General features: G+C 45.7%; 1 long non-coding RNA gene across 1 annotated transcript in view; it reads left to right on the top strand.

The window, feature by feature from the left end:
- Positions 1-533: 533 nt before the first annotated feature.
- Positions 534-20,122, top strand: part of LOC146757848 (uncharacterized) — a 122,711-nt gene continuing 103,122 nt past the window's right edge. Inside the window, exon 1 of the long non-coding RNA XR_014935987.1 lies at positions 534-763. This is a non-coding gene — a long non-coding RNA (uncharacterized LOC146757848). The remainder of the gene's footprint in view (positions 764-20,122) is intronic.

Raw genomic sequence — 20,122 nt, 5'->3', positions numbered from 1 at the left:
TGCTCCATCTGTGCCTCATCCCACGAGCACAGGCACATGTGGAGCCGTGCACCACGCGCGTCCCCGCATTGCGCTCCCTGCACACACATACACGGGGTTCAGGGTAATACTGCTGTGGGGGGGTTACCAATTAAACAAATCAGCTCCTGCTTTTCCAACCTCACTCCTATTTCTTTTTTTTCTTCCCTTTTTCCACTTCCCCTTTGCCAGCTTTAGCATTTTTTAATTAAATTACGAGCCGCAATAATGTTTTGCTAACTGCAGCTCCCCACTTCCTTGTGGAGAAGCTCGCGGAAAGGTATAATTTTGCAAACAGTTTCTTTAAGAGCTAAGCCTGAAGTACCATCAGCGATGTGTGTGAATAGAAAAAGAAACACCTCCACAAAAGGAGGGATTGTTAATGGAGGACAATCCGAAGGGGGCCCACTAAGGCCTGTCCTTTACAATAACGATGGAGGGCGATGATTTGAATGCAGGGGGCCCTACTTTCAAATCTGGACAAAAACAAAATGGTAATAAGGGTTGAATCCCTCACTGGTCAAAGCAGTGGGCAGCAACTGGTCTCTTTAACTGCCCCCACCCCCTCCTTCCCCCAAAGCAGACCCCAAACAAGAGGAACTCTCCTCCTCTTTAACTTTATTTCCTTGATTAGCTCTAAAAAAATAATCACCCGGCTGGACTTGGGGAAGTTTTTTAGGGGCTGTTTGAAAGCAGAGGGCTCCTCTCCTGCAGGTGCTGCGGGGATGCAACTCACCATGGGCAGGTAAGCACTGAGGGGCTGTATTTCTTACTATGCTCAGAGCCTGGGGATCCTGAGCAGGGGCTGGGATGCAGCCGGGCAGGAGCAGCATGTTTGGTGGGATGCTGCTGTCTCCTGGCCTCCTGATGTTGCATCATTTTGGGGAGTCAATTGGTTTTCTAACATTGCCTATATCTTTCTTGTCTTGGAACCAATTAAAGACTTGCATTGCAAGGAGGTGTGGGGGAACTAATAATGTGCTATGTTTAAATACATCTCGCCACTTATTTAATGGGATTTTTGTAAAATGTTGGGAAAGGGCACTGGAAAAGCAGGCAAATACCCAGGGCTGTGGGAGGGAGGTCCAGCCACAAACCCTCACCTTCTGAGCTCAAGGTACAAAGGCTATCCCCGTGCTGGGGACACCCCGCTTGCTGCTTCCCCCTCCCAAAGCCTGCACAGTTCCCTTCCCCATACCTCATCCCTGTGGCTTAACTTACCTTGAGCCCCCAGCTTAGCCCAGCCATGAGGGGAGATTCACTGGGGCACTGCACCCCGATGTGGCACCCACACCCCCATCCCTGACCCCACCTCGCTGCCTGCTTGGATCCCCCTGGGAGAGGCAGCTCCTCACAGCCCCATCTGTATTCCCACAGTCCGACCCCACTGCCCTGGCTCCCCTGACCTGGCTTTACTGAGCTCACTGGGTGTTATACATGGCTATCCCCAATGTGCCTGTAATTGGGGTGGCACTTTTATTTGTGTAGCCTGGCCACACGTGTGTGCATGCAGTGAGCTGTGAGATACATATCTACAGCTTGCATGGTTTGGCTGGTTATAGATGCAAACAGCACGTACCTAGATGACAGAATAATAATATTCTGTGGAATATATATATATATTTAAATGGCCACAGCCCCCATATGCAGTGAGCCCATGCATCTCCCCAGTCACTCCATCCATCCAAAGTAAGTTCCAGCCCTCAACCAGGCAGGGGCTGCTCAGGACCCCCACCTCCCTACACACACCCCAGCACGGTGGTTAATCATGTGTAGGCTTGGGGCAAGTCTGTCCTTGGGAGGACAGTATGACATTAGGCCATACCACAAGGGATGCTGTAGCAAATCCCTTTTGTTGAAAAATACTCATAGAATTTATTGTATTTTTGCTTTTTGGGGTTACCTTTGTCACAGGCAGCCTCTAGGAATCCGCTACTTGGTGCAGATGCTTTGGAATGATTATTTTAAATATATACAGTAAGGAAAGGAAAATGAAGTGTTGTCATTGTGGGTTTACCAATATCCCTTGAAAAAACCAGGTCCCAGTAATGGGGAAGGCAGCACCCTGCTGCCCGTCCCTGGAGCTCCACTCGCCAAGAGACTTCCAAAGGACAAACACATTTGTTTTGTGCTGGCTACCACTGCTGTCCTCTTCCCCTCTTCCTTTATTTACTAGAAGTGCTTTAAGAAGGAAAACCGCTCTCCTCCCCCCTCCCCTTGAGTTTCCCCTCCGCTGAAATATTTACCCAACAATATCAGCCCCAACCAGAGGCAGGAGCCTGTGGGATGGCAGGATGCTCTCCCAGCAATCCCAGCAGCCTGGAAGCAGCGGGGCAGCACCCGCCAGGTCCCAGGCTCTGCTTGCAGCCACAGCCGCATCCTGAGTGAACCCCGAATGGAAGAACCCAATGTAAATACCTGCAGACAGCGCCCGGGCAAACACCTCTGCCTTTGATTCCTCTGTGACAAGCATGGCAATCACTGAAATTGCAGCACCTCGGAGTTCATTACGAGGGGGAGAACTGCTGCGCCTTTCCTTTTGCAGCATCAGATCCTCACTTTCTCTCATTTTAGAGGGGTACGTGCGTTTGGTACGCACTGAGCTGCCTCTTGTTGCGGATCTCACACCATCAGCCCCTCTGTTTGGGATTCTGGGCAGCGGTTGCAGTCTCGGTGGTTTATTGTGCTAAGTTTGATGCAGTGGTTTCTAGAGGGAAGAGCGTGTTTGTAAACACAGCCGCTGCTGCTGCAAGGCTGATGGGTGGAACGCCGCTGATATATGGTTATGGGGTTTTGTCAGCCCAGCTCTCCCTGTGAAATGCGCCTATAATCTGGCTTTAATGCTTAGATTTAAGGCAGAGGAATAATGCGAAATAATTCCTTGCATGGGGAGAATTCATATAATGAAAAATGCAAACTGGAATATTCCTCGTTCAGGCTAAACAAGGACCTATTTAACAATGCCTCGTTAAAAATAAAGAGGAAATCTATTAATGCAATAACTAAATTGCTATTATAGGCATCAAAGCACTCTGACGCTTTGAGGTAACTTTATTTCTATCAGTCTTTTTAAAGAGCACGGCATAAAAAAAAAAAAATCCCTTCCCATCCCGCCTCACAGAAACCCTACCATTTTACTCATTAATTTTGTAATTAATCAGTTAAGAAGTTCTGACTTATTGGATTAAAGGGACGGGGAAATGCAATTCTGCCCAGCTTCATTTCGATGCACAATTGTGGAACTGCTCTTTGGAACCTCCTGCTCAGCCCTGTGCCCATGTTGAGGTGCAGGGAGCCACTGGGCCACGTGCTGAGTCCCCTGGGCACTTATGGGGACCCACAGAGGGGGGTAAAGGTATTTACCACCCCCTTTCTATATGGGAAGAGCTGTGCTGTGGGGCACATTGGTTTCCTGCCTCTGGGGCTCCCCCCATTCTTCCTCTCCGCTCCTGGGGACAGGGAGCATCCCACTGCCTGCTCCCACTGCTCCCCAGCTCAGAGCATGGCCCATCTGCCAGAATGGAGGGAGACAGCCCCTGCTCCCTGTGAGCAACCCCTTCCTGTTATTGTCCCTGTCCCAGTTGCTGCCCCTGTCCTGATCTCTGGCTCTACCTTGATGCTCAGGGACAACAGAAAGTACATTTGGCTGCATAGTGGGTGCAGTGTAGGCTGGGTGGGCACTGCAGAGCCCACCCCAACCACCCTTGAGCACTGGGGAAGCATTTAGGAGAAGCTGAATGGCAAACTGGGCTTTGAGGACACCCAGCTTCTCCTCACCACCCATAGCAAAGCGCTCGGGCACGTGCATCCCAGAGGCTTTTTCCTCCATGTGACAGCTACTTGGCATGTTCCTTGTGTGCCCAGTGACCGACCAGCCCCAAGCTCTGCCCTTCCCCAGTCCCTCAGTGGCACAGAGCAGGGGACACACAGAGCCCGATGTGGCTGCTCCACATCAGCTCTGTGCAGTTCTGTGTGTGCTGGGCGGGAGCCATGCAGCAGGGAAACAGCCACAGCTTGTTTTGTTCTAGTGTTCACTTTACAACCAGATACATCCGACGGATCACTTTTCTACCTCTGCCTTTGATTTGTTGAAAACCAGAAAGCTTTATAAACACAGTTCTACTATTTTCGGCCATTTTGCATTTCTTGTGCAATTAATGTACAGCAGCTTTTCGTTCTTTTTCCTCCTTCTTCCATTTCTTCCCTGAACGAACAGGCACAGATCTATGGTGTCCCCGGGAGATTTATTCCTTCTTTCTCTCCGTGCCATCACTGACACATTGGAATTAAAAAAAAAAGAAATATTTTGCTGGTCAATTTGGAGGAAATGATAGAAGTGATGTAAACTCGATGCCTCAAACCTACTATATTAAATTTGTTCCTATTATTAACCTGTTAAACCAGCAAAGCTTGTGTGCAGAACTGGACTCTTTGTGCTGATTATTTAGGAAAGTTTATTATTATTATTTTTCAGCAGTGCAGCAAATCTCTGGAGTTTCTGCATTTGTTTCACGCTTAAAAGGACTGGGTGCAAATGTAATCAGTGCATTAAAGCACATTCTCTTGTTAGAAGACAGGGAGCAGGATGGGGTCTGTCCATCCCCGTGCTTCATACTGGCAGCCTTAGAGTGCATGCTGTATTGTGGCATTCAGTGCTTGGGTGCTCTATGGTGGTGCTATTATTATTTCAGAGCAATGTCTTTTCGTATCCTCCTCTCCCATAGCCCTCAGTGTTGATCTATAAATGACAGCACCCAGGGACCTGCACACCTCTCCCCTGCCCACCCATGCCCTGCAGCTCCCCTGCAGCATCTCTCCCTTCTCCCTCCAAGAACGACAAAAGTAAACCTCGTGCTGCCTCATCCCCTTCCTGCACCCACCTCCACTGCCCCAATCCCTGCTCCTCCTTCCCTGCCCTCTGCAAATCCTCTCTGTGAGCAAAACTGTGAGTATGGAGGTGAAAGTCCAGATGAGGAAGCTTTATACAGGACAAGGTATGAGCCATGCTGTTATTTCCCCAATATTTCCACTTTTTTGACTCCTGCTATGCCAGAATTTCATTTTTATTAAGAACATGTGGATTTTTCTATTCCCTTTTTTCCCTTCCTGTGCATGTCTGACTTGCTTTTGGGAGTTCATGGTTTTAGATGTATTGTTTATTATTCATAGTATTAATAATAGGTGTCATCTCACTATGGTAATTAAATAATTAGGAAACACATTCCAATTTGGTCAGCCAGAATGCCCAGATGGCAGAAACATGCCTTATGATGCAAAGAACTACATATGTACATATCTGGGCACTAGATGTTGGGTTTAGCTGTCCATAAACTTAAATATGTGCATTTCTTACCTAGCTGGATCCTCCACAGACCCATAAAGCAAGCAGTACAGTGATCTGCTCTTAAGATGCTATAAGAGCTTAGAAAAAACTGTCAAGAGTGCTACTTCTGTAGGCTCTTGTTCCCATGAATCGGTGATGAGATTCCTTGTTTGTCTCTACATACCCTGCTCAGGGCATTCCCAAACCTGGAGTCGCCCCTCACAGGGGACTGAGCACCCGTGTGTGACGCAGGGTTTCATGAGATGCTGATTTTGGGGGGAAAAAAGATCTTTACCCTTATTCTGTAGCAGCTTACCCTTCTCAAAAAGGACGTTGTGCTGCTGTCAACCATTGCCATATGCTCTGGAATCCCTGGCCAGGTAACTCCCCACTTGACACAGGTGTGATTCCATGAGAGTTCCCACATCTCAGAAGCTCAGGCCAGGCACAGAGACCCTACAAATGTGGTTCCAAACCTCCAGCAGATGCCAATGGCCAGGGCTGAAGCAGCTCTTCAACTCAAGCACTGCAGCTGACTCACAGATCATCTCCCCAGGATGTTTGACCCAAGGGTTAGAAGCTCCAAAACAAGACACAAATGATGGAAGTTCGATCATTCACACTCTTAATACCTCCTTCTCTTTTGATCATACAAATTCATTCTCTTTTGATGATACAAACCAGGAAAAGACTAAGAAATAATTGATTGATCAGAGTCGAAGTAAATAGTAAAGGAAAATAAAGGTTCAGTCACAGAATGGTGAATGTATTTCAGAATTATCTTCACTCACCCTCACTCCTTCCTTTGTCCAAAGGACAAACATTGGCCACACACCGATGTTCAGTAATGCCTTACTAAAATCCTTCATGAAGGCCATCTGCAAAGTGAACCATGAAACTACATAAAGACAAATGGAGCTGGCAACATCAGCCAACTACTCCTTCATTTGAAAAAATACAGGGAAAGCATTACTTTATTGTGCATGATTGCAATAAGTCTGATTTCTATACTTGGACACTCAAACCCAGGGAGATGGTTTTGCCCAGGAAAGGTCAAGCTTGGAGGTTTTTTCAAAGGTCCTCTGTAGGAATTTGGATGACTTGTTCCGGTAGATTTAAAAGGCAGCAAAAGGAAAATGAAAACAATCTGTTGATGACCTGGAATATGTATGTATTAAGAATCTGATGATATAGCTACAAGGTCATAAACGCTTGGAATATGAAAATAAATAGCAGAGCTCTTGAGTTAATGAAAAGCCAGTTAGGCCAATAAATATCTAAAAGGACACATATGAACAAACATCCATCTTTTTAGCTCACTGAGTGAGTGCTGTTTACAGCTTTAACAGATTTTAAAGCCAGTTGCTTTTGGAGTGGGCAGCAAACAAGTGGATCAGACAGTCTCAGGACAGGCTGGAATTCTAAGTCATGTGGAGCAGAGCCCAGTAGAGCTTTTCCCCATGAGGATGGGAGATGCTGTGAGTTCCTGGGGATGCCAAATGGATGTGGTTGTGCTCATACATCCAGCACCTTATGTGCAGCCTGAGCTAAGGGGCTGCATCCAAAGGAACTAGGAAGCTATGGCTAGAGAGTCCAGCACCATCACTGAAGGCAGGGCTTGAAATCCCTTCTATTAGCATGGCTAATACCCAGCAATAGTCTAAGGCTGGAGCCTTTCTGCAGGGCATAGGGCATTCGGATGGTTGCAGGCCAGTTAACTTTACCTCTTATTCTCTTCTTTTGATCCAACCCCCCCTCCAGGCATGCTTTTTGGGCCCAGATTCAGTCTCCTTCTGCAGTTCTGCTTTCAATTGCATCCAGTGCTGATCCCTGAGCTCCTGAGCGGTGAATTTCACCTCGAGTACATGTGGGGAAAGCAGGAAGGCTGCACTTTGCATTTTAAATCCTCAAAAAATATTTTAAGGGCTCTGCTTCTGTCTCTTCTCCAGTTCTTGAGAAAAACTCAGCTAAGGAAAGATTTTGGTAGAAGCCCAAAAGTGACATTCGCCTGCCTTTTCCAGGTAATGCATATGCATGCATGCAAAACTCAGGCATTGGTTGCTTCTGCCTGAGGATTAAAAGCTATGGCATGAACAGAAATAGAAGCCCATCTTTACAAAATTGCTTTTAAAAATCCCATATGCCAGTTGCATACCCTGCAAAGATGTAGAGCTTGAGTAGCAGTGAGAGGATGGGGCTGCCAGCCAGGAGCACAGCAGCGAGCTCAGCTCCCCACAGGTCTTTGTTTTGGGGTCAACCCTGCTTCCCTGCTTTCCTTCCCATCTCTAGAAGGTGGAAGGTTCATGTGAGGTATATTTGGTGTCTCAGAATAGTCCTCAACAGGAACACTTCATTTGTGATCTTGGCACTGACCTTGTGTTTACACCAATATCCTGAATCCCAGTGTATGCCCCTTTATGTTTGGCGTGTACAAGAAGCTTCCCCGAGATGCTCCACTGAACCAAGAGGGCTTTGAGCAGTGAACAGCTCCTCAGAGTGCTGAGGAAGACACTTTGGATGGTTTCTTGCAGAGCAGGAAAAAATATCAGATTGGTTTGGAAGGGACTTGTAAGTGCCTCCAAACCCTCTGTGGATCAGCAAAAAGCAGCACTACTTCTGCTGCTGATGGAAGAACAGCAAAGCAAGACACGGCTGCTCCCAGCCCCGCTTCAAAGGACTTCTGGCTGGAATAAATCTTTTCTGCTTATAAAAGAAATGAGAGAGCTTCACATTGCCAGGGCCATTCAGATATATGGTGACAGCACCAGGCAGCTGATCTGGGGATGAAAGCAGAAAGTGAAGGCATGGCTGGGGTGGGGACACATAGTGCTGCTCCACACTGATCGGACTCTGTGAGCCATCCCCCCTGTGTGCGGGGGGAGCAGAGCTGCTTTGTTTGGCACAAAGGATGCTCCATGAACGGCACTGTGCTGCGGGGCGCTTCCAGCAGCACAGGGTTCTGTTGCTTTCATCAGGTGCAACGAGGAAAATAAAAGCCACACAAACTAAACAAGGCATGGGAATGTTGTGGATAATGCACAGAAATGATTCTGTTGGGGCTGGGTAGGTTTTGCAGCCAGGAGTTGGGCAGTGGTGAGTCCTCGCCTGGTGATGCTGCAGTATTTTGGATCCTGAGCTGCTTCTTCAAAGCATCACAATGACAATTTCTTTGGGTTGTTTTGGGAACTCTGAGCATCACCATCTTCACCCCATTCAGAGGTGCTACTGAGGACCCCTCATAATGATTTCCTCTCTCAGCCTTTCATTAATCCATTTGGTTTCATTTTGGTTGAATGAAGAATGAGGTGTTTTCTGCTTCATTCCAGCAAATTTCTCCCATCTGCCTTTTGTAACTGCCCCGATTACATTCTAGAAAAATCAGCTTTTCATTTAAGAGAATATTTTGAAGCGAGGAAATCCTCATTGCCTTTAAACGAGCTTTACACCATCCTTTAGGGCACAGGTTTTCTATTTCCCCAAACTTCCACACTGTTTAAAACCAACCAAAGAAAAGGGCGATAGGGAGGGGTGGGTGACAGCAAAACCCCTCTTGAGAAACAATTGGAAATAGTTCACACTTTTTGCAGAGCTATCAGCTTCCCCTGTATTAATGCAGCGGCGAAGCCCTTCTGCTCCTCTTTGGAAGTCACTTTCTGAATCACAGAATTGTAGAATCATAGAATCACAAGGTTCGAAAAGACCTACAAGATCATCTAGTCCCCCCATTACTGTTGTTACAGCAAACCACTAAACCATATTTCGTAGCTAAATTCAAGGTAATGCCCAGCCCCAAATTGCAGTGCACAGTCCTGGAAGAATGAGGATCTCACACAAACACAGCGTAGGGCTGCGGTGCTTCTTCTGTGTTTGTGTTTTCAGGCTCTGAGCTCTAAAGCATTTGGAAGCCTTGGTGTGAATGGTGAGAGGGCTCAGAGGATCCCTGGGTGCCGTCAGAATGCGGCTCCTTCCTCTGGGTTACAGAAAGTGGCAAATAGAAATAAGTGACCGAGGAAGTTTTCTGTCCTGAAAGCGTGAAAGGAGATGCATGGAGAAAGGGTGTTCACTCTCCCCCCTCCTCCTTCTTTTCATTGGGATGATTTCTATTTTATTCAAGGATGCTGAATAATAATAATAATAAAAGCTTAGTATTTGTCTCAGATAAAAAATAAACAGAAATAAGAGCCTATTTGAGCAAAAAATAGTAATAATAAAGCCAGTATTTGGAAACTCAGAGGAACCTGCCCATTTCCCTCCTGCAATTCTGCATAACTCGATCCATTTTTCTCCGCTAAAATCAGCTGTGAAGGACAACTTCCATTGATTTCAATAGGAACAAGCTAGAACATGTTATGTTTAAATATTTGAATCCTCAGCTGTGCCACCAAGGCATGTCAATCTGTCTTAATACTTTATTCCAGGTTATTATATTAACAAAACTCAATGATATGCTATAACAAAATTGCATTACATGCTGTCGCTGTGTTTGGAGCTATTGTGCTCTGCCTGCAGTGCCGTTCTTCCTTTGAACGAATGATCGTATGTGATCTATTTGTCCAAACCCATTCTGAATGTGGTATATTTTTAAATCTTTAAGAAAATAATGCAACAGCAAAGAAGCCAGACAACAAAGACGTGTATTTCTCAGCATGTGGATTCAGCTCTGTGTTTCAAATAATGCAGGGAGGTGGAAGAAATACTGTGGGGCTGGATGGAGGCTACCACACATTACAGCACACAGCACCAAGGGGCAATTCAGCCAAAAGAGAGCCCACATTTATGACCTGTATTAGGAATAAGGTGGTCATGCGCCACAGCCATGATCCTGTAATTACAACCCTTTGTGGCCATGGCACCGTTGATGCACAGTGCATGTGTTGAGGCACACAGTGAGAAACAACTTCACTGGGAGAGTCCACTTTGAAATGGGAGCACTGATGGTGCAAGCGGGGAGTGTGGGATGTATGTATGCACATGTATGACAGCAAGGCAGGCAAAGAGAGCAAGGAAACAAATCCTGATCGTACCCAAAAGTGAAGCTTAATCTCTTCATTATTTAGAGACACAGAATCCCTTGCTGTATATCAACCTATCCTGGGGTCAGACTTACCCCAGCTCACAACTTATTCTTTCACCTTTGGGCTTACACTGCAGCCAGAATCATGGCTCTGTGCTGTGGGTGAATTCCAGCACGGCTGGAGCTGGGCTGCTGACAGCAGGCGGCTGCTGAGTCAGGTTCTGCTGCACGCCCAGCACGGCATGCTGCGACCGCTGGAAACAGCGCATGGAACTGCTTCATGCATGAGGTCATGCTGCAACCACTGGAGAAATGCATGATATTGCTTTGTGTATGAGGTCCTGCTGGAAAAATTGCGTGTAACTGCTTTGTGTGTGAGGTCAGGCTGCAGCGAGCAGCTCTGCAATGGGGCAGCGCTGCTGGGGATGGGGCTCTGGGAGCCTTTTTCTTCCCCAACAGGCGACGTAACCCTTGCAGCTTTCTGACAGCTGAATAAATAGGCAAATGAAGCGGGGCTTAATCTAGTGTCCACCCCCCTGCAAAGGCCCTGTATTAAAGAACTTAAGGAACTAATTGCTTCTGTAGCGTTACGGCTGCCCTGCGACCGACTGCCGGAAGGCTCTGGGAGGTTTGTGTTCCATCTGTGCTCTGATGTAGCCTGATTTGGTTAGAATTTCCCGTATTTCCATATTAAAACAGTCTGGCCAGGGGGAAAGGAAAAAAAAAATGGAAAAGGAAAAGGAAAAGAAAAAGAGAGACTCGTTAAAACTGCATCATGTCACCCGGCTGAACTTCCCATCCTTCCACTTCCCCCCTCAATCAGCAGCAGGGATAACAATTAGATGTGATGGCTCTTCCTAACAGGCGGCAGTGAGTGCTGCCTGCCCCTGCGCTGGCTGCAGCAGCAGAGCCCATCTCACCCACTGCAAGTTTATAATTGATGAGCCATGGGTTGGCAGATAACCCACGCCCAAGCAGGGGAGGGACTGGAGGGCTTTGCCGACTCCATCTCCCCAGTTCTGATTTGTTCCCCACCCAATGTGGCCCCACGTTGAGGGGCTCTCAGTCGGGGTAGCGCTCAGCTTCACTCAGCCAGAAAATTTGGTATTAGGGCAGGGAGGAAAGGTCACCTTGGAGGATGGTGATGGAAAGTTAAAAGAAAGGGGATGGGAGTGGGAGAGAGGGAGGAGAATGGGGGGTGTAGGGGAAAGGGAAGGAAGGGAAGGGGGAAGGGGACGTGGTTTTCTAGGCAAGCTGACCCGGGAGGATAAAATATCCTGTTTTCATTGGTTCAAATGAACCATTAGGGAGAGAGTAATTTGTTGACCTTTTTGCTGCCTTATCATGAGATGAACAGCCTTAACATGGGCTTCACGTTTGCCTTCACCCCACCGTAAATCATAGAAGAATCGATTTTCTTTTATTTCTTTTTTTCCTTTTGCAAAATAACTAACCAAAACCCAGCCCGCATTTGGAGATGGTTTAGCAAAGCAGGGCCAGGTAGCTCTGTGCATTGGTAAAACTCTGCAGATGGCATCCACCACCTTCTGTATCTGTTTTTGTGCTCTTTTGGACCAGCAAATGGGGGTCTGCAGAGGCTTCTTCTTTTGAGAATTAGAACAAGACAGCAATTTTTCCTCTTCATGATTTTTCCTTACATCCGCCAGCCTGGGCTGGCAGCAGTTCTGAGCATTCAGCTCCTGCTGCCCTCAGCTCAGCTCCTCTCATAGCTCTACAGGCTCATGGAGTGTCTTTGGAGGTGTTCTAGAGCTGTGGAGGTATGGCACTGAGGGATGTGGTCAGTGGGCACAGTGGGGACAGACTGACTGTTGGACAAGATGGTCTTGGTGGTCTTTTCCAGCTTTTATGATTCTGTGATACTGTAATTATGCACCCGTTAAGTTTAAATTCATAAAAGCCTGAACACTGGGCAGACCAGCAGAAATGTCCAATTGCTCCTGTAGGTCCAAGTGTTCTTAAGAAATGCCAGGAGCTGTCTGCTTTGGTATGGAAAGAGGGCAGAAAAAAAAGCCTTCCCTACATACAGATATTGAATTATCCATCCTAGGGTTCCTTGTATTTTGTGGTTTCTCTCTGATGCTCTGGGGGAACCCTCACACACTTTCACACTGAAAGAACTGACCATCTCCAAATGGAAAATTACTTTAAATTGTAGAATAACCAGCATGTTTTACTTCGCAGCACAGGTATGTCTTGTGCTTCCATTGAGACTATTATTATAGGAAATTCAGATATGGAGCAGAAGCATCTGGCCTTCAAAGAACTCTGAAATTGCCATGGGATGTTATGATAATGCTGCTTTTATGTGACTGATCTTTTCCATTTGTCCTTTGCTCTCTAGGTAACAGCTTGGAAAATGTCAGGTAAATGTAGGTAAAGAGAATGCTGTTCTGTGTAGGGTTTGTGATATGAACTTCTATTATAATCATTCTACATGAGATGCAGATCTTTAAGTAGCCAGCAAATTCTTGTCAAATGGACCCAAATCGGGAAGGTCAAATGTTCTCATGGAGAATGCGAGATAAAGATGACTTCTGTGCCTGTTCTCCAATATAGAATCTTCTGTGATTGTTCAGGAAGATATTTGAAATTACTTCTAGCAGCAGGCCTGGTAACAATACACCCGTGTGTGCCAGGATAAAAATAACCTTTGGAACTGCATTTGTACTCTGCTGCAAAGTGTGTGATCACTGGGAAAGATTTCAGAACTTCTTTTCTTTTTTCCTTCAATGCCTCACATTAATTACGCTTTCCCTACCATTCTTCAATGAATTGGATGTCAGGTTTTCTTCCTTGGTTGCATGTTCACTTTGGGTTTTGGAAGGTTTTGCTAGATCTTTAGTGTAATATTAGCTATGAGCAAGGTGGCTTTTACAACATTAAGTGTTTAGAGGAGTCTCCCGTTAGAATAAATTATAAACCAAAGAAGAAATACACAGAAACAGGGTTTTGTAAAAACCAGTAGCAGTGGTGTAGTTTGTGTAATTTAACCCAAGCCAGTGAAAAATCAATTACAGAGTGTGATTTTAAAACTGTTCTAGTACAGTGCTTGGAAAGTAAACATTACAACATGCTGTTATATGAAAGCAAAAAAAAATGTATCAGCTAATCCAGCTTCTATAGCAGGGCGTAATTTTCTTATGGAACATGAATGAAACGTGTGCTTAAATTGGGAAAGAAAAAAAAGAAAAAGAAAACCCTGAGGAAATTGGAGGAGGAAAAATCCCTTCTAACAAGCTTTCTTTTCTGTTTGTTTTTAAGCTGATAACGTCCTCGTCTCAAACTTCAAAGTACGTGTGTGTGAGACCCATGTCCTTTAGCAAAGCTCTCTCAGGCCTTGCATCTGCCTTAGGGGAAGGCTGCACTTCTCACCATTTCTCATCCCAGAAGCCTGACCCAGGCTGAAGCCTTCCCCAGACCATGCACTGGGTGTGAGCATTAAGAACTTTGAAATACATGTAGTAACTCATTGCTAACAGTGAAAGTGAAGCAAGATGCATGGCTTGCATGGCCACAAGCATGGGGAAAGCAATGGAGGAAGCCAGTGGTGCTGATGCCAGGCAGAGGTGCTGGATTGTGTGGGGTGCTGTGGGATCCAGAAACCTCACTGAGTAATATCAGGTCTCCCAGAATATAACAGGGCTGAGTGCACCCATCCTTCCCAAACCCCAGCGTGATTCGCCCATGGAAAAGGCACGGAGGTGGCTGGCAGAAGCCGTATTTTGATAACAAGAGTGAATGGAACATGTGTACACAGTTGTTTTCCCTGACTGGGGTCTGTGTAGTTCTTGCAGAAGGTTAATAAATGCTATGCAAATCCTCTTAAATGGCCGTGTTTACACCAGGGCTTACTGGCTCCAGCCATGTCCTCTACTTTTGACTCCTGAAGTTTTGATGCAAAAAGAATTTGCTTCCCCACGCCCTTTAGAACACTCCCAGGTTTTGTTCATGCTCTTATTCAGCTACCTGCTCTTATGATCATAAAGGACATCACCAGAGGGAAAAAAAAAAGCTAAATTTGTCTTATTGAAAAAGAAAAAAAGAAAGAAAAGGGGGAAAAAAAAAGAAAGATGTTTTGCTTAAAGACAGGAGGCTACTGTAGTGTAAAATGAATGATTAATAAGGATGAGAAAAGCCTAGTTCAACAGGGCAAATGCTCAATAACAGCTCGTTTAATCATCGGCAGATTAGCTGCAAATGCAAAGTGTCTGCTGCAGCACTGTGTTAACTGTGCTGTAAAGTGTTGGCTACTCCTTTAATGACAGCATAACCTTTCATTGTGCATTTATTTTAAAAAAACCCAGTCCTTTAATGTCTGAGTGTTTGATTTCTTTATCTTTTTTTTTTTTTTTTTCCTTCTCTTTTTTTTGCCTTCTTCTGCCTTTAATGAATTTTACAACATGAGGTTGTGCTGTGAGTTGTGTCACCTCTGCAAACACTGCCGGACTAGAGTCACGTCTTTGGGAGAGAATGAGATTTGAGGAGGTACAGGCTCAGCCTTGGCAGCCACTGACTCCTCTCTCTTGATTTCATTTTCTGGCAGCAGCGATGCTGTCCTTGCGTAATTGTCCTTACGAGAACCAAGTACACCAAAGCAAGCACATTTATTTGGTACCACGAGGAGAGTTATCTAGCTTTGAGAAAGGCACTGATGCAAGATGTTCTCTCGATCAATATATTCATTATAAACAGAAGATCTGATTCATTAAGTGCGCTTTAAAATATATATATAATTATTTCTCTTGCTAATTGCTCAAAGGATCATTGGTTGTATACAGACTGCATTTATTATTGGCATTTGCAAGGAACATGGTGGTCTCTATGGGTGTTTCCCAGTGCAAAACCCCGTGTTGTCCAAATGGACAGCAACATATCTTCCAGTGCGACTGCAGGATGAATGTGGGGTGTTGAGCTTATAGCTCAAATCCATAGCATGCAGAAAACCAGTCTGAAAAGCACAGAAGTCAAAAATACTGTTTCACAGTAATAGAATTATTCCATTTGCATTACAGTTTTTCTTAACTGTCAGTGCTTTCAGATAGGAGTATCAACAAATACTTCAGAACCACGTGCATCATCCTTTGCCCCCTGTCGTACCTTGCCAGCTCTCCTGGCACTGCTCTCCACCACATTGTAATTCTGCAGCTCGCCTCTCACGCTGCTGAAGAGATAGAAACAAAGTCGTGTGTACTGGAATTTGATCATTTGAGCTGGTTTTAAGCTCATTTCAATTAACTTGGTAAACTATCAGAGATAAGCTGCCTGGAGTCACCTTCACTGATAGCAGTGGGTGCGGGATGCTCACATTCATCCCAATAAACACCCCGCGATGGGAGGCTGATCGTGCACACTCTGTCATTATCTTTAGCACTTTATAGATATATTTGGCTTGGTGGCAGAAGCGTTTCCGTGGCTGTTGTAAGCGAGGCATCACCTGTGTAACAGCCTTTCGTCACTTCCCAGATTCAGGGTGCGAGGTGTGAGCACGACGGGCGGTGGGAGGCCCTGGAGCTTTGCAGGAGTTATCAGAGCCCCAACAGGGATGGGGAACGTTGTCTCCCCCATTTGCAGGTGGGGCTGTGTCATAAAATCAGCTCGTGCAGGCGTGACAGCAGAATGAGACCTTCAGAGCGCAGCGCTCGGTCCAGGCCCACAGCCACCATTTCCTGTGCCTGAGAGATATCGACACAACCAGCTCTGCAGGAAGCAGCAGTGCTTCTCATTCCCTGATCCCACAGATTCTGCTGTTTCCTGAAGCTTGGTGACCAGTCTCAAATAATAGGCTGGTTGGCCTTCAAGCCCAATCCTGCAAAAGTCTGCCTCGTAGCGTGGATTTGCAGAGAAGCTCTGCCACAACGTGACAGCTTGGATCTGCAGGCCCCAAGCACAGCGACGATTATTATTTTTGAAGTAATAAATATAACCAAATTGCCGGGATTTGGTTAATATGCACTTTTTAAATCTATTTTTATGGCACAACCCTTTTTCAATTTTATTTTTATTTTTTTTAATTTGAAAGATAATGCAAAACTCCATGTAACATCCTTCACTCTCTTTGTGTGGATATTCTGTTTCAGCACAAGGTAGCACAAATGCATAGCTGGGGTCCATGAGACAATGGGAAAAGCTTAGGGATGACACCATCAAGCTTTGGTGCACCTTTACTGAGCTGTTTCACCAGGCACATGCAGTGTGCCCTCTTTTGCAGCATGCATGCATGCACCTTCTGTGTTTCTCTGACACTAGAGCTGTGCTGTTAACTGCTGGGTCCATTCTGGTGTGGAGCGCGATCGATAACCAATATGTATTTCATAAACACTTAGCCAAGGTCAGCAAAACAAACACAGGGACAGACCCACAGTGCCCTGTCACTAAGTCCAGAGGTCTCTAGGGAACATCCATTACTATTGGGGTGCAGGTGTTATTTCTGCTTCTCTGTTTTAATTCATTTGGTCCCTGAAGAATCCTTATGGGCTTTGGAGACCTTTTGGCCACACCTTTTATCAGCAAGCACCATCCATCTGTGGCACTGTGTTGGCCTCTCATGTGACCTTGGTTTTGCCCTGCCACTAATCTGTGCAGGCAACGCTGCCCACAAAACTATTTAACCCTTCAGCATTGTGGATCCAATTGTTTTTGCACCACAATGGAAGCCAAAAACCAGCTGTGCAATCAGCTCCTGCTGCCACAGAAGTGTCTGTAGCACAGGGAGGCAGGTGGGATGCATTTAACTAATGAGTTTTGCTGGAACATTTGGGCCAGTCACTGCAAACAAAGGTTGGAGGTCATTTGGAATATTTGGCTGTAATGCTGGGTGCCTTTCACAGGTGGCACCATTCAAGTTAAAGCAGCACAGACAAGTTTATAACATCAGGAAGAGGAGCTGCTGCCTGATCTCTTAGACACCCAAGTCTTGCAATCAGGAAACTGAAAGGAATTAGTTTTTTCTTGGTTTGTTTTCTTTTCTTTTTGTAAAACTTGGAGTGTTGTTTAGAGAAATTGTTGGGCTAATCCTGCAGGAGCAGCCAAGTATGGATTGCTTAGTTGGATTAGTTATTTCAGAAACTGCTACCCTAAATAAGAGATCACCAGCGTGTGTTGGCGATTAGGCCCTTGTGCTGCTCTGCTCAGATTAAAAGCAGTGTTTCTCTCCCTGTCAAACACTGTAAAGAAGGAACTTCATCTCTGTAAACCACACAGTTTAAGTATTTGAACACTAAGTGGAAGTTTCTGGTGATCAAAGTAATTTTCTTGAATAATGTATTCATACATAAACCTGAAAGAAATGTCATAATTGCAATAAGGTGTCTCTGGGGAGTTTGGTTATCATGATATAATCACATCCCTAGAGAACAGGAAGCACGAGGCATAGCCTTGTGCTTAATAACACCCCAAGGGTGTGATTATCTCGTAGCAATCGCACCCTCCTTGTGCCATGTGGCCTGGAGAGCTGCAACTGGGATGGAAATGCACAAAATTTAAGTAGTGGCAACAAAAACATGGAAACATTAGGTATCTGGACAACAATTTCTGCATTTTTTTAGATAAAGAGAAGAAAGCTAGGAGCAGCATGATAAACAGCAGAGAGTGAAGCTGTTTCCTTGCAGAGCAAGAAAGAATGGGATGCAGTATCTGTCCTCAGCCATCTGCTCTGCCTTGTCCTGCCTTCCCTCTATTTTTTTTTTTAATCCACCAAGTTGAATTAATGTGGTGGGGCTCGTTCTGATGCGGCACGGATCTGACAGTGCGTTGGCAAAGCGACGTGCTGCCTGCGGTACCTGGGCACGGGAGGCAGATTGCTTCCTTCTATGGAGAAAAGGACGCGGGTGGAGGATGGGAGCAGAGCCATTGGCCTCTCACAGCCTCCTCTTGGTCTCCTAGCCTCCTTCTGCTCCAAGGCAGGGGAAGGGAGGGCATGAGGCTCGTGCTTTGGTATGGAAGAAATAGGGGTGCTGTGCTTATCCTTGTCGTGCTGTGCACATGGAAGCCTGTGAAAGTCTGGGTTGCTTTAGTGCAGGTCTGCTGGAACATCTCTCTTGTAGGGGTTTCCTTGCATAGCTATGTGGCTTGAAATGAATTATACTTCTGTTTGTTTCCATGGGGTAGTGGTATGACAGATGGATGTCACCGGGGTATTCTCTCCTTACCCTGCTGATGCTCAGTCTGCAGCCCTTTGTGGGTGGCACAACACTTGGGTGCTGCTGCTGAGGCTGTTCACAAAACAGGGGAAGGCTCACAGGTGTGGATGGGACATTTGGGTGCAGTAGTGAAAGAAAATGGCTGAGCTTGTGTTGTATTGAACAGGAAGGGCAAGAGGACAGAGTAATGTGTTCCCAGCCCTGTGGTTTTAGACAGATCCTGCTTGTAGTGCTCCTGGGATTTATGGATCTGCTCCCACACCTTGCCCTGAGTGTGCTGTGCTTATCAAGAAAAGGGACAGAAATACGAGTGGGGAAAAAAATACTGCTCTTAGTTCTCAGGCAGAACTCATCTCATATACAATTGTCCAGGCCTCCTGCTGTAGGGTTTGGTTGGAAGCATATACTATTCACCAGGAAGGGTAAACATCTAGCTTGTCTTTTTTTCTGTCTTTTTATTTTAAAAGATCCACAATTTGACTTTTTTATTCACGTAGGTGTAAAGCAGTCACCCAGGTTTTACAGCTTGCTCCCCCATGCTCCCTGCCCCAGCTCAGCACGCAACCTCTGCGTATAGAAAAGAGGCTCCAGTGATGCTCACAGTGTGCTGCAGAAAATATATCATGTTTACAGCCCTAAACAGGAACAACGATAGGCTGCTATTTAAACCAGCTGTGTGCTCTCTATGGTTTGTAAGAACAGAGTTGTTTGGGAGAAAAATTAATACTTTTAATGGCAGTTGGATGGTTCTTTCATAGGTGGGGGGATTTTATCCATGTGCTTTGTAGCTTGCAATGACTTGCATATATAGCAAGGAGGGTAAGGAAGGCCAAAATTCCAGCCATATCCCAGCACAGCTTTTCCAGGCCAGTTCCAATCATGCTCTAACCAAATCCTGACTGTTTCCTGCAATCTTTGCTCCCTGATCTAGTCTGTCCCATGCTTTACTCTGCTTTTCATGGCTGCAGTGGTTGAGGGCTTTTGGCAGCTGGTGAAGTCCAGCCAAAATCACATCTCGGGAGCAGGCAGAGGAGATAACTTCTCTTCTGAATGGTTAGTTCTGCTTTTCAGCTGCTCGGGAACCATTTCTGGCCACTCTTTTAATTTGGCATGAGGGAAAATCTCTCTGTGAAGATGTTTGGAGAAAAATCCTGGAGAGATGAGAGTGATCTAAAACTATTCAGGGAGGTTGGGCGCTCGCTGCCTATTCAGCTTATTAGATTTCTTCTATAATGTCTTTTAAATCCAAAAGCCCCCGAGGTGCATCTTGCATGCTTTATGTTTTTATAAAGTCTCGGCAATTTCCACAAATCGAAGAATTATTTTAAGCTTTCAGAGTGCGTCAGGATGATGAAATTAGTGAATTCTGTGCATTTCTGATGGCATTTTCTCGTTCTTGCTCATGCTAGACTTATTTTTTGTTTACTTTTAGATGATGTCGAGGAGTTCTGAGATGGGTTGTTCGCTGTTAATACAACAAAACACAGATTAGATATTAGGGGATGATGCATGTGGATGCAGATGCAGTGCATGGGGCCGGCCAGTCAGGCTGACTGCTCCTGACAATGTCTCTTTAAGAAAGCTCTGCGCTCCGTCGCAATGTTAAAG

The sequence above is a fragment of the Coturnix japonica genome, chromosome 19 (genome assembly GCF_054131305.1).
Source record: "Coturnix japonica strain WE chromosome 19, WE-NBRP24, whole genome shotgun sequence".
Lineage (NCBI taxonomy): Eukaryota > Metazoa > Chordata > Aves > Galliformes > Phasianidae > Coturnix > Coturnix japonica.
Note: the sequence above shows the minus strand (reverse complement) of the source record. Positions and strands in the feature narration are given on the sequence as shown.